The sequence below is a fragment of the Bidens hawaiensis genome, unplaced genomic scaffold (assembly GCF_021521415.1).
Source record: "Bidens hawaiensis isolate Kalapana, Puna unplaced genomic scaffold, B.hawaiensis_p1.1 tig00023222_1, whole genome shotgun sequence".
In the NCBI taxonomy this organism is placed as follows: domain Eukaryota; kingdom Viridiplantae; phylum Streptophyta; class Magnoliopsida; order Asterales; family Asteraceae; genus Bidens; species Bidens hawaiensis.
In genome coordinates this window covers 198,298-209,148 of record NW_027493642.1, presented here as the reverse complement: position 1 = coordinate 209,148, position 10,851 = coordinate 198,298, and the positions used below count along the sequence as shown (strand labels likewise).

At 38.5% G+C, this 10,851-nt stretch overlaps 1 pseudogene across 1 annotated transcript in view; it reads left to right on the top strand.

The window, feature by feature from the left end:
• The first annotated feature begins 490 nt into the window (after positions 1–490).
• Positions 491–10,851, top strand: part of LOC143567133 (uncharacterized) — a 36,912-nt pseudogene continuing 26,551 nt past the window's right edge. Inside the window, exons 1-9 of the transcript XR_013141358.1 lie at positions 491–1,241; positions 1,332–1,526; positions 1,615–1,700; positions 1,775–1,796; positions 6,715–6,903; positions 6,979–7,115; positions 7,204–7,288; positions 7,376–7,763; positions 7,841–8,366. The product of XR_013141358.1 is annotated as an uncharacterized LOC143567133 (transcript). The remainder of the gene's footprint in view (positions 1,242–1,331; positions 1,527–1,614; positions 1,701–1,774; positions 1,797–6,714; positions 6,904–6,978; positions 7,116–7,203; positions 7,289–7,375; positions 7,764–7,840; positions 8,367–10,851) is intronic.

Below are 10,851 nucleotides of genomic sequence, written 5' to 3'. Positions count from 1 at the left end.
GAATATTTATTTGCAGGTGAGAGAGAAATAATATTAATGGGAGTAATAAAACCAGATATATATGTGTATATATATGTCTATAATAAGAAATGGAAATTATATAAAATATAAAGTTGGAAATTGTAGTGAAGTCTTTGTGGTTTTTGGTTGTTTTCGGAAATGGGTGTTAATGATACTGTGTTTTTCGGTCTGTCGTGGTTTTGATTTGTGAAGGTGTTTTGGTTTTTGGTGAAAGAAGATTGAGAGTTTGGTAATGTTGGTATGGTGTTGACGGCTCGAGGGTCTACTTGGGTGGACGGGGGCTAAGTTTAATAAGATTCTAAAAATTGTTGGTTATGTAAAGATTTCTTTTCATGTTGTTATCAGGATTTAAATCCGACTACATGGATTTTGATAGAAATTGGTCAATCTAACATTTATTAAGAGAATGTCATTAGATTCGTAAATTTGTGTTCGGAAAGTGGTTTTGAATTTGAATACGAGTTAGTAAATGGATTTTCAGGAAGCAATTAGACGAAGACGGGTTGATGTGAGGTCCCAGATAGATATCGATGCATCATCTGCACCTGATGCGTGTAAAGATATTGATATTCCAACATTATCCTCAGAGATTGCTCTTCCAAAGAAATCATCTGTTGAGGTGGATGCAACTACTTTAAATGATCCAGATTTAATGGAAGTACAGATGGAAACCTCGTATCAAAGCGATCAAATGCACCACCATGATTTAGTTAAAGCCGCAAGTGATGATCATAATTCTCAAGGAGAGACATGTGGAAACAACGGAAGAAGAAAGAGTTAGTGAAGATAACCTTGGAGAGAAGGCTGACATTATCACAAGTTCTGATAATATATCTAGTACTCGAACCCATATTTCTAGTTCACATGATGTTAATCTCACTGGGCCTCAGCAAAGTGAGGTTAAAGACCAGATGGTTGACCATGTTTCCGAGCCACTAGAACCTAAAGGAACTTCTTCTAACAAGTCACAATCCGAATCTGATACTGTGCAGAAGGTTGCAGAGGAACGCGACAGTAACACAGCTCATGTGCAAAGACAAGAAGATGCCAACAGATTTGTTATCAATGATCTGAGCGATGAGCAGGTTGAAATCGCTAAGGCTAATATAGAGGAAGAAATGGCAAATTTAAACAAGGAAAGCATCGATCTTGGTGATGAACAAAGAAGGCTTGAACGGAATGCAGAGTCTGTAAGTGGTGATATGTTTACCGAATGCCAGGTAAGCACAAGCAGTCTTTTAGCATCTTTAGAGCCCAAATGATACAAATGCTAATAGAAAGGAAGTTAATTTTGTTTATATATGTTTCAGGAGCTTCTTCAAATGTTTGGATTGCCGTATATCATTGCTCCAATGGAAGCGGAAGCTCAATGCGCATGCATGGAACTTGAAAAGCTTGTTGATGGAGTTGTCACGGATGACTCTGATGTGTTGTTGTTTGGGGCACGAAGTGTTTACAAAAACATATTTGATGATAGAAAATATGTAGAAACATACTTTATGAAGGTATGTATCAAATATAACTAGTGTATTTTTGTAAAATTTAAATTTAGTTGAATCTTATTGTATCTGTTGCATATTAATATGGTTTTAGGACATTGAAACGGAGCTTGGCTTAACAAGAGAAAAGTTAATTCGTATGGCAATGCTTTTGGGGAGTGATTACACCGAAGGTATCAGGTAAGACGATCTTTGTTATCAGTTTGAAACAAAATATTTTTTGGATTATCTGAATATAATGCAATATTGTGTAGTGGAATTGGCATTGTGAATGCTGTTTATTGATCGATATCACTTGTATAACATGGGCCAATCCCTAGACACTAATAGCCGGCCCTAATGATGTCTTGTATAGATCTATATATAGGACCATATTGTATCTCAATTGAATATACAATCAATATACAATCATTTACCAAGTTTATCTTGGTATCAGAGCCTAACCCTAATCAGCCGCCACCTTCCAGCAATTACAATTGCCTGCAACCTAACCCTAGCCGTGACACTGTTCATCGTCACTGTTCATCAGCCGCCAATTTCTTCTTTTTCCAAGCCTTGATCCCTTCTTTTCGGCTACACAATGGCCCTCCTCGCAGCCTTCTCTACTACCGAGAAAACCTCACACAACTCTCACAAGTTTGCCTTCACTTTGTCTCCTACAAACTATGGACATTGGAAGGCTATGATCAAGCCGCTTCTTGTTACCAATGGACTCTTCGGTTATATTGATGGGAGTATTCCCTGCCCTCCATCCACAATTTCATCATCACAGGGAACATCAGACAAGGATGTTGCTGCTGTTGTTCCCATCCCTAATCCCAACCACACAGCTTGGTTATCTAATGATGCCCACGTCCTCATGATACTCACCTCAACCATCTCAGAAGCTTCTTTTCAGCATGTTCAAGGTGATACTTCCCGTGATGTGTGGCTTACTCTTGAACGTGCTTATGCCCCCCATACTTCTTCAAGAGAATTCACACTGAAAACGCAGCTACTGAAAATTCAAATGAAAGGAGATGAAACCTCTGCTGCATATCTCGCTCGGGCACAAGAATACGCAAATGCCCTTGCGAATATTGGACATCCAATGCCTGACAAAGATGTTGTTATGTTAGTTGTTGCAGGTCTTCGTGAAGAGTATAATGGAGTCAAACAAGGCCTCCTGGCCAGAGACTTTCGGGCTGTGTTCTCTGAGCTTCCCAGTCTCATTGCTGACCATGAGTTTCTAATCAGGAAACCAACCTCTGAAGTTGCCCCTGTACAAGCCTTCACGGCTGCCACTGCAGCAAGTTCTGCCTCGGCTCCTCCTGACACTGTTCAGGCCATTCAGCAGATGGTTGCCCGTCTCGGTTTTCAACTTCAACCAGCCCCGGGTTCCTCACAAACCTCCACACCTCAAGCCTTTTATACAAACAGGGCTGGACAGTCACATTACTCACGCGGCCGTGGTACCCGTGGTGGCCGTGGTGGTCGAAACATCAACAACTACAATCGCAGCCAGGGAACTCGAAACTCAGGTCAGTTTAGTTGGGCATCTAATCAAAATACTGTGTATGGAACTTGTAACAGGTGCGGGATAGGACATGTCCCATCTCAATGCCCAAACAGAGACCCATCTACCATCCGGTCACGACAACCGTCTGCTAACTATGCAGACCATCGCTCACAAGCTTACACAAACTGGCTTCCAGACACAGGTTCCAATGGCCATGGAGCATTAGATATGTCAGGGTTTGACTCTGCTGAGCCTTACTTTGGTGATGATAACCTACAAGTTGGTAACGGTACGGCCCTCCCTATTCTACATATTGGTTCAAAAAAATTTTCCTCTCCTAACAAAACCTTTTACCTGAACAACATTCTTCATGTTCCCGCCCTCAAGAAAAACCTTCTTTCTGTACAAAAATTCTGTGAAGATAATCATGTCTATTTTGAATTTCATGCTACTTTTTTTTCTGTGAAGGACAAGTCTACACACATTACCCTCCTCACGGGTCCAAGTGACGGTGGACTCTACTCTCTTAAACTTCCAATAAACCAGCCAATTCCAAAAGTTGCTTTTTCCACAACTCGTGCTTCAACAACCACCTGGCATCAACGATTGGGACATCCACATTCTCAATTATTCAAGACAATGCTTTCTAAATATCATTTACCTGTTTCTGCTAAGACTTTTGATTTTCATTGTAATCCATGTTCAGTTGGAAAATCTTCCAAACTACATTTATTATCTTCTGATTATAAAAGTACGTGTGTTTTGGATTTAGTATTTTGTGATGTTTGGGGGCCAGCCCCTGTACCTTCCTTTGATGGCCACAATTATTTTCTATTATGTGTTGATCATTTCTCCAAATTCATGTGGTTGTTTCCCTTGAAACGCAAATCTGATGTCTTTGCAGTTTTTAAACAATTTGTGACTATGGCTGAACGACAATTTTCTACTAAACTTAAAACTGTACAGTCTGATTGGGGAGGAGAATTCCGAAATCTCTCCTCTTTCTTTGCCACAATAGGCATTACTCATCGTCTCTCTTGTCCCCATACTAGCGAACAAAACGGTATTGTTGAGCGACGTCACCGGCACGTTGTTGAAACCGGTCTAACATTAATGTCACAGGCCTCCGTCCCTCAACGTTTTTGGCATTTTGCCTTTGAAACAGCCGTCTACTTGATAAATCGCATGCCTTCTCGCACAAACTCCACAATATCTCCTTTCGAGCACTTGTTCAAACACCCACCTGATTTCTCCTTCCTTCGTGTCTTTGGCTGCCAATGCTTTCCATATCTTCGTCCTTATAATCCACATAAAATGGATTTCCGCTCTTCACCGTGTGTTTTCCTTGGATATAACACTTCTCATCATGGTTATCGTTGTTTTGACCCCGTCTCCGAACGCATTTACATTGCCCGTCATGTTCGGTTCCATGAAAACACCTTCCCTTTTCTACTTAATTCTACCGACCAGTCACCCCCTACACCTATCAATCCCTATGTTTCCTCTTATCCAACCGGTCCCTTTCCTATGCCAACTGATACACCAGCAGACCATACCACTTCACAACCGGCACACACCATTCCACCAGAACCAGTCCACACCGACCCACCCGAATCTGCCACCACTATCTCACCAGAACCGGCCCATACCATACCATCACCTTCAGCCCAAATTCCAACCTCTCACACAACCAATGATACATCCTCACAACCAGACCAAACCACCACTACTCAGCCCACTAATACCTATTCTCGTCGTACAGCCCCACAAACCACTCCAATCTCTGCCTTCGACCGTTACTCTACCCCATCTCAACAACCACAATCATCACAACAGACCAGCACCACATATCCTTCTGCCACTCCCACCGTACCTACTCCACCCACTCCACCTCGCCAACGACCAGCTAACCTAAGACCTAACCCCAAACAAAACCAATACTTTAATCCCACCTCATACCATACCTCCACTAGTCCACCTAACATCGAACCCACCTCCTTTGCCGTTGCCAATAAAGAGGCTCACTGGCGTAAGGCTATGGCGGATGAATACTCCGCACTTCTCCGTAATGGTACATGGTCTTTGGTTCCCCGTGTTCCAAACACTAATGTGGTTGATTGCAAATGGGTTTATAAAGTAAAACGCGATAAACATGGGGCAGTTAAGCGATACAAGGCGCGTCTAGTTGCAAAAGGTTTCCATCAGCAAGCTGGCATTGACTACACTGAAACCTTTAGCCCAGTGGTGAAACCCACCACCATCAGAGTTGTTCTTTCCTTAGCCGTTACAAACCGGTGGACTCTCCGACAACTTGATGTTCAAAATGCATTTTTACATGGGGATCTAAAAGAAACAGTCTATCTGAAACAACCACAAGGATTCATCGACCCCGGTAAACCGAATCACGTGTGTCTATTACATAAATCCTTGTATGGTCTCAAACAGGCACCTAGAGCATGGTTCGAACGTCTCTCTTCTGCCTTGATTGCTCTCGGTTTCAAGGGATCTAAAACCGATCCGTCTTTATTTATATATTCACAAAATGGGACGATACTATATATGTTGGTATATGTTGATGACATTATTTTGACAGGCAATAACACCCAGGCCATTGATCACATTGTGCACCGTCTTAGTCAATCATTTGCTATACAAGATATGGGTCCTCTATCTTATTTTTTGGGCATTGAAGTGGTCCGATCAGGGTCTGATATCATCCTTTCTCAAAGGAAATACATTACTGAATTGTTGGAACGTGCAAAATTATCACAATCCAAACCGGTGCCGTCACCTTGCACCACCAATGCTTCTCTTCATCTTGGTGACAGTTCTCCGTTTGATGATCCTGTTAAGTATAGACAAATGGTTGGGGCATTACAGTATGTCACCCTATCACGACCTGACATCACCTTTGCGGTTAACAAAGTTTGTCAGTTCATGCATTCCCCCACTGAAAATCATTGGTCCGCTGTTAAACGTATCTTACGCTATCTACACGGGACAGCAGATCATGGTCTTTTACTCTCTAGCAGATCTTCTCCTGTTCTACATGCCTATACAGACGCTCAAAATTTAACTGCATTTTCTGATGCCGACTGGGCTGGGTGTCCGGATGACCGTCGATCCACGGGGGGATATGCAATATATCTTGGGTCGAATCTAATCTCATGGTCAGCTAGAAAACAAAAAACTGTATCTCGGTCATCCACGGAATCTGAATACAAGGCCTTGGCTGACACGGTTGCTGAATTAACTTGGCTTGAAACATTGTTGAGAGAACTACGTGTCCCAATGCAGATTGCTCCAATCCTATGGTGTGATAATCTAGGAGCCACATACCTATCTGCCAATCCAGTCTTCCATGCCAGAACAAAGCATGTGGAAGTAGACTTTCATTTTGTTCGAGAGAAGGTTGCTCAAAGGAAGTTATTTGTTCAGTTTATTTCCACACATGATCAGATTGCTGACATTTTCACAAAGCCACTACCATCAGAACGTTTTCTCTTTTTGAAGTCCAAGCTAAGAATTGGTCCCCGGCCTTAGCTTGAGGGGGAGTATTGATCGATATCACTTGTATAACATGGGCCAATCCCTAGACACTAATAGCCGGCCCTAATGATGTCTTGTATAGATCTATATATATGACCATATTGTATCTCAATTGAATATACAATCAATATACAATCATTTACCAAGTTTATCTCTGTTGAAGAAATAAATGCTTTTCCCGAGGAAGACGGGCTACATAAATTTCGTGAGTGGATTGAATCTCCCGATCCAAGTATCCTTGGTAAAGTTGACTCGTCAAATACAAGGAAAAGAGGGTCAAATGCCAGTGTTGATGACCTGAAGCAAATTTTCATGACACACATGTAAAATAAACTTGTTTCTTGTTCTTATTATTATTTCCATGATGATCTCTTCATCTTTGATCTCACTTTGAATATATTTAATTTTCAGAGAAATGTGAGCAAAAACTGGCATATTCCGTCCACTTTTCCAAGTGATGCAGTGGTTTCTGCATACGCGTCTCCACAAGTAGACAAGTCAACAGAACCTTTTTCATGGGGAAAGCCAGATCTATTTGTTCTTTGCAAGTGAGCTTTTTTTTTTTTGAAATATTTTCATACATAATGTAACTTCATTACTCGGTTTCTAACTTTTGTCGATCTTTGTTTTCTAAAGATTGTGTTTTGAGAAGTTTGGTTGGGGTGCACAGAAGGCTGATGAGTTACTACAACCCGTTCTAAAGGAGTACAACAAACATGTGGTGCTCCATCTTCATCATCCCAATTTTTATTTGATTTAATAAGTTTAGGAGAAAAATGTTTGATTTTTACATTTTGATTTGGTGCAGACTCAATTGCGAATGGAAGCGTTTTACACTTTTAACGAGAGGTTTGCTAAAATTCGTAGCAAGAGGATAAGCAAAGCCGTGAAAGGAATGGCAGGGAGTAAAAGCTCGGAGTTAATGGATGACAACGAGCAGCCAAATGCATCCAATGGGAACAAGAGAAAGAAAGTAAAGCATGCAGAAGATAATAATTATGTAGAAAAGTCAGAATTGTCGGTTCAAGAGAGACAAAGTAAAAAGACCAAAAGAGGTTCAAGTGTTAAAGGAACAGGTAAATCAGTTGGAAGAGGAAGAAGAAAAAAGAAGAATAATAATCATAAACTTTCTTGAAGAAAACCAGAGTGACCATGTGCAACAAGTGCATGATGAACATACACTCGGACCACGAAAGGTAAACACACACATTAGATTCGGAAAACAGTTATATGTTTTTTATTACTTTTGGATTTAACTTACTGTTATTATCAGTCAAAACGTGTTAAAAATTCAGTGATATCTTCATACAACGAAGACTCTGAAACCGATGAACCTACAACACAAGATCATGAGGTGACGCTTGGCACTAGTTTGGAGACCGGTGTCAATGGGGATCATGGAAGCAGAGTTGATGCTGATGTGGTGGATATGAGTAAAGACTGGTGTCAAAATGATAAAGATGACCCGGAGGGTGAATTATCGAAAGATTACCTTCATATAGGAGGTGGGTTTTGCTTGGAAGACGATGAGGATAACAAGGAGCTCGGAGAATCTGGTTGCAGCCCTTCAACCGAACCGTTTAATGAACCAGACTCTGACCGCAGAGGGTCAGAAGCATTAACTAGCCAAGATGATGCAACGGTTAGCGGTGGGTCAAAGTCAAAACAATGAAGAGGATGATGATGGGATTAGGCCTGTTAGTTACTTTTCTGCTATGCCTAACTTGAGGAGAAAGCGAAAGAAGGTATGACTTGGGTTCAAGGGCTTTTTGAGTTAGCATGTTTCTTCAAACCCAAGGGTTTAAACTTGGTTTGAACTTTAGAATGTAATAATAGTGACTTGTATTTTTAACTAGTTTACTTAGGGGGTGTTTGTTTTTTCTTCAAACATCTTCAAGGGAGCTTATGTCTGCAGGCGCGCAGACGTCACCCTTGAAGACTGTTTGTTTTTTTTTTAAACAGATCTGAACACATCTTATTTCCTCTTCAAAAATAAGACACATATCTCTTTCTTATAACATCTTCACAAAACCCTACTCCCTCTTCTCCTCCGACCAGGTACGCACACAACATCAGTCACCCAACCAACCCACGCCCAACTTTAAATCTGATCTAAACCCGTCACGATTCATTTCATGTCATTTCAACAAAATAATAATATCATTATCAATCATCATGTCTTTGAGATCATCGATCTGTTTGACACTAGCAGCAACCCTAGCTCTCGTCTTCTTATTCTCACCGGCCGTTGCCGACCTCGTCGTCGTTTTAACCGAAGATAACTTCGAGAAGGAAGTCGGTCAAGATCGCGGCGTTCTCGTTGAGTTCTACGCGCCTTGGTAATTCAACTCAACTCATCTCATATTATTATTATTAACTGTTTCTTATATTGATCTAATTAGTTTATTTTGTTAATGATTAATTAGGTTTGTGATTCAGTTTCTAGTGTTTATGTAGCTATTTGAAGTGTGTTTGATGATTAAATTAGCTTATAGTGTCTAGTTTTGGATCCTGTTAACTGTATTTTAGTCGATCTGATTATTAGTTGATTTGATTATCGCCGATGAAAGTTAGATGTCACTGATTATTAATTTTGTTTCTGGTAAATTAGGCTTCTAGTGTTTATTCAGCTATTTGAGGTGTGTATTTGCTGATGAAATTTGCTTTTAGTGTCTATTTTCGATTCTGTTAACTGTATTGTTAGTTGATATGATTGGTCGAGTTGTTTATTGTCGTTTAAATTTAGGTGTCGCCGATTACTGGTTTTTTTTAAACAGATCTGAATAAATGACTTCTATCTTGTGAGATAAGTTTGACAGTTATGCAGACAGTATCAGCTTATAAAAACAAACAGTCTTATATTTTCAGCTTGCAGATCTTCAGACCACATCTTCAGTTGCAGACATGAAAACAGATGAAATCAGCTTGCAGACAGTTTATGTCTGCAAAAACAAACAGCACCTTAGTGTATCTTGTAGGTTTATTTAAATGAATATAGTATATTTCCTGTTCTATGGGTTTGGATCATATACGGGTTTGGATCATATACAAATGAAATTAACGCGCTAAATGTGAGAATCAAGTAGAGTAATTATAAATACAAGTAGAGTAATTATGTAATTACTCTATGATGTAATTACATAATTACTCTACTTGTATATATAATTACTCTACTAGATTCTCACGTTTAACACGTTAATTTTATTTGTACGTTGACCTTCTTATTTGTTCTATATTATTAATACTAATTTGAGGCTCATGTATTACACGTGTAATTGTTGGAAATTTTAAACTTTGACCATTAAGTGAAATACACTCAACAAAATGATCATATATTGTTAATACAATTACAATTAAATTAAAATTACATAACTAATATTACACAAATGTGTTACAAATAGGTAAAAACTTCATTTTACATTATATTTGTGATTGTATTAGCAAGTATACATTTTACATTATATGTAAGGGAAATACCATTATAGTATGTGACCTAAATAAGTTAAGTCTAAGCCCTAAGGTATTCAATTCTCTCTAAAAATCCTTAAATATATATATATATATATATATTTATCAAAAATCAAAATCTTTAGTTCATGTCTGCTTGTAACTCTTAATAAACTAAGACCAGCTTATAATTCTTGATATAATCATATATAGTTGTCCGTGTGATAAAAAAAGGTTCTCAAAGTACATACAACTCTAGATAAATGATAATATATATCCATGATACTAATAAAAAAATATTCATACATATAAATATCATAGCTTTTAATCAATTAATATGATGTCATTTGAGAACATCTGCTCATATTTATATAAAAAAACATAATCATCCTAAAAACCATATACCTGAACTTTGATGATATAATCATCATTAGTATCTTTATAATTTGAAATTGATTGATCATGATAAATTTGTTATTCTCATTAATATTCTGTGCATGACAAATGTTTAATTGACTTTATATTTTACAATTAAAAATTGCATAATCAAGCAACACAACAACAGAAAATTAAATATAACAAAATGATTTGTTTATTTCATACGAATGCAATTTCCAGGAAAATGAAAAATACATGTTTTTTAATTGCCAAAAACCATATACCTGAACTTTGATGATATAATCATCCTTAATATCTTTACAATTTGAAATTGATTGATCATGATAAATTTGTTGTCATTAATATTCTGTGTATGACAAATTTTTAATTGACTTTATATTTTACAATAAAAAATTGTATAATCAAGCAACATAACAACCGAAAACTAAAATGTAACAA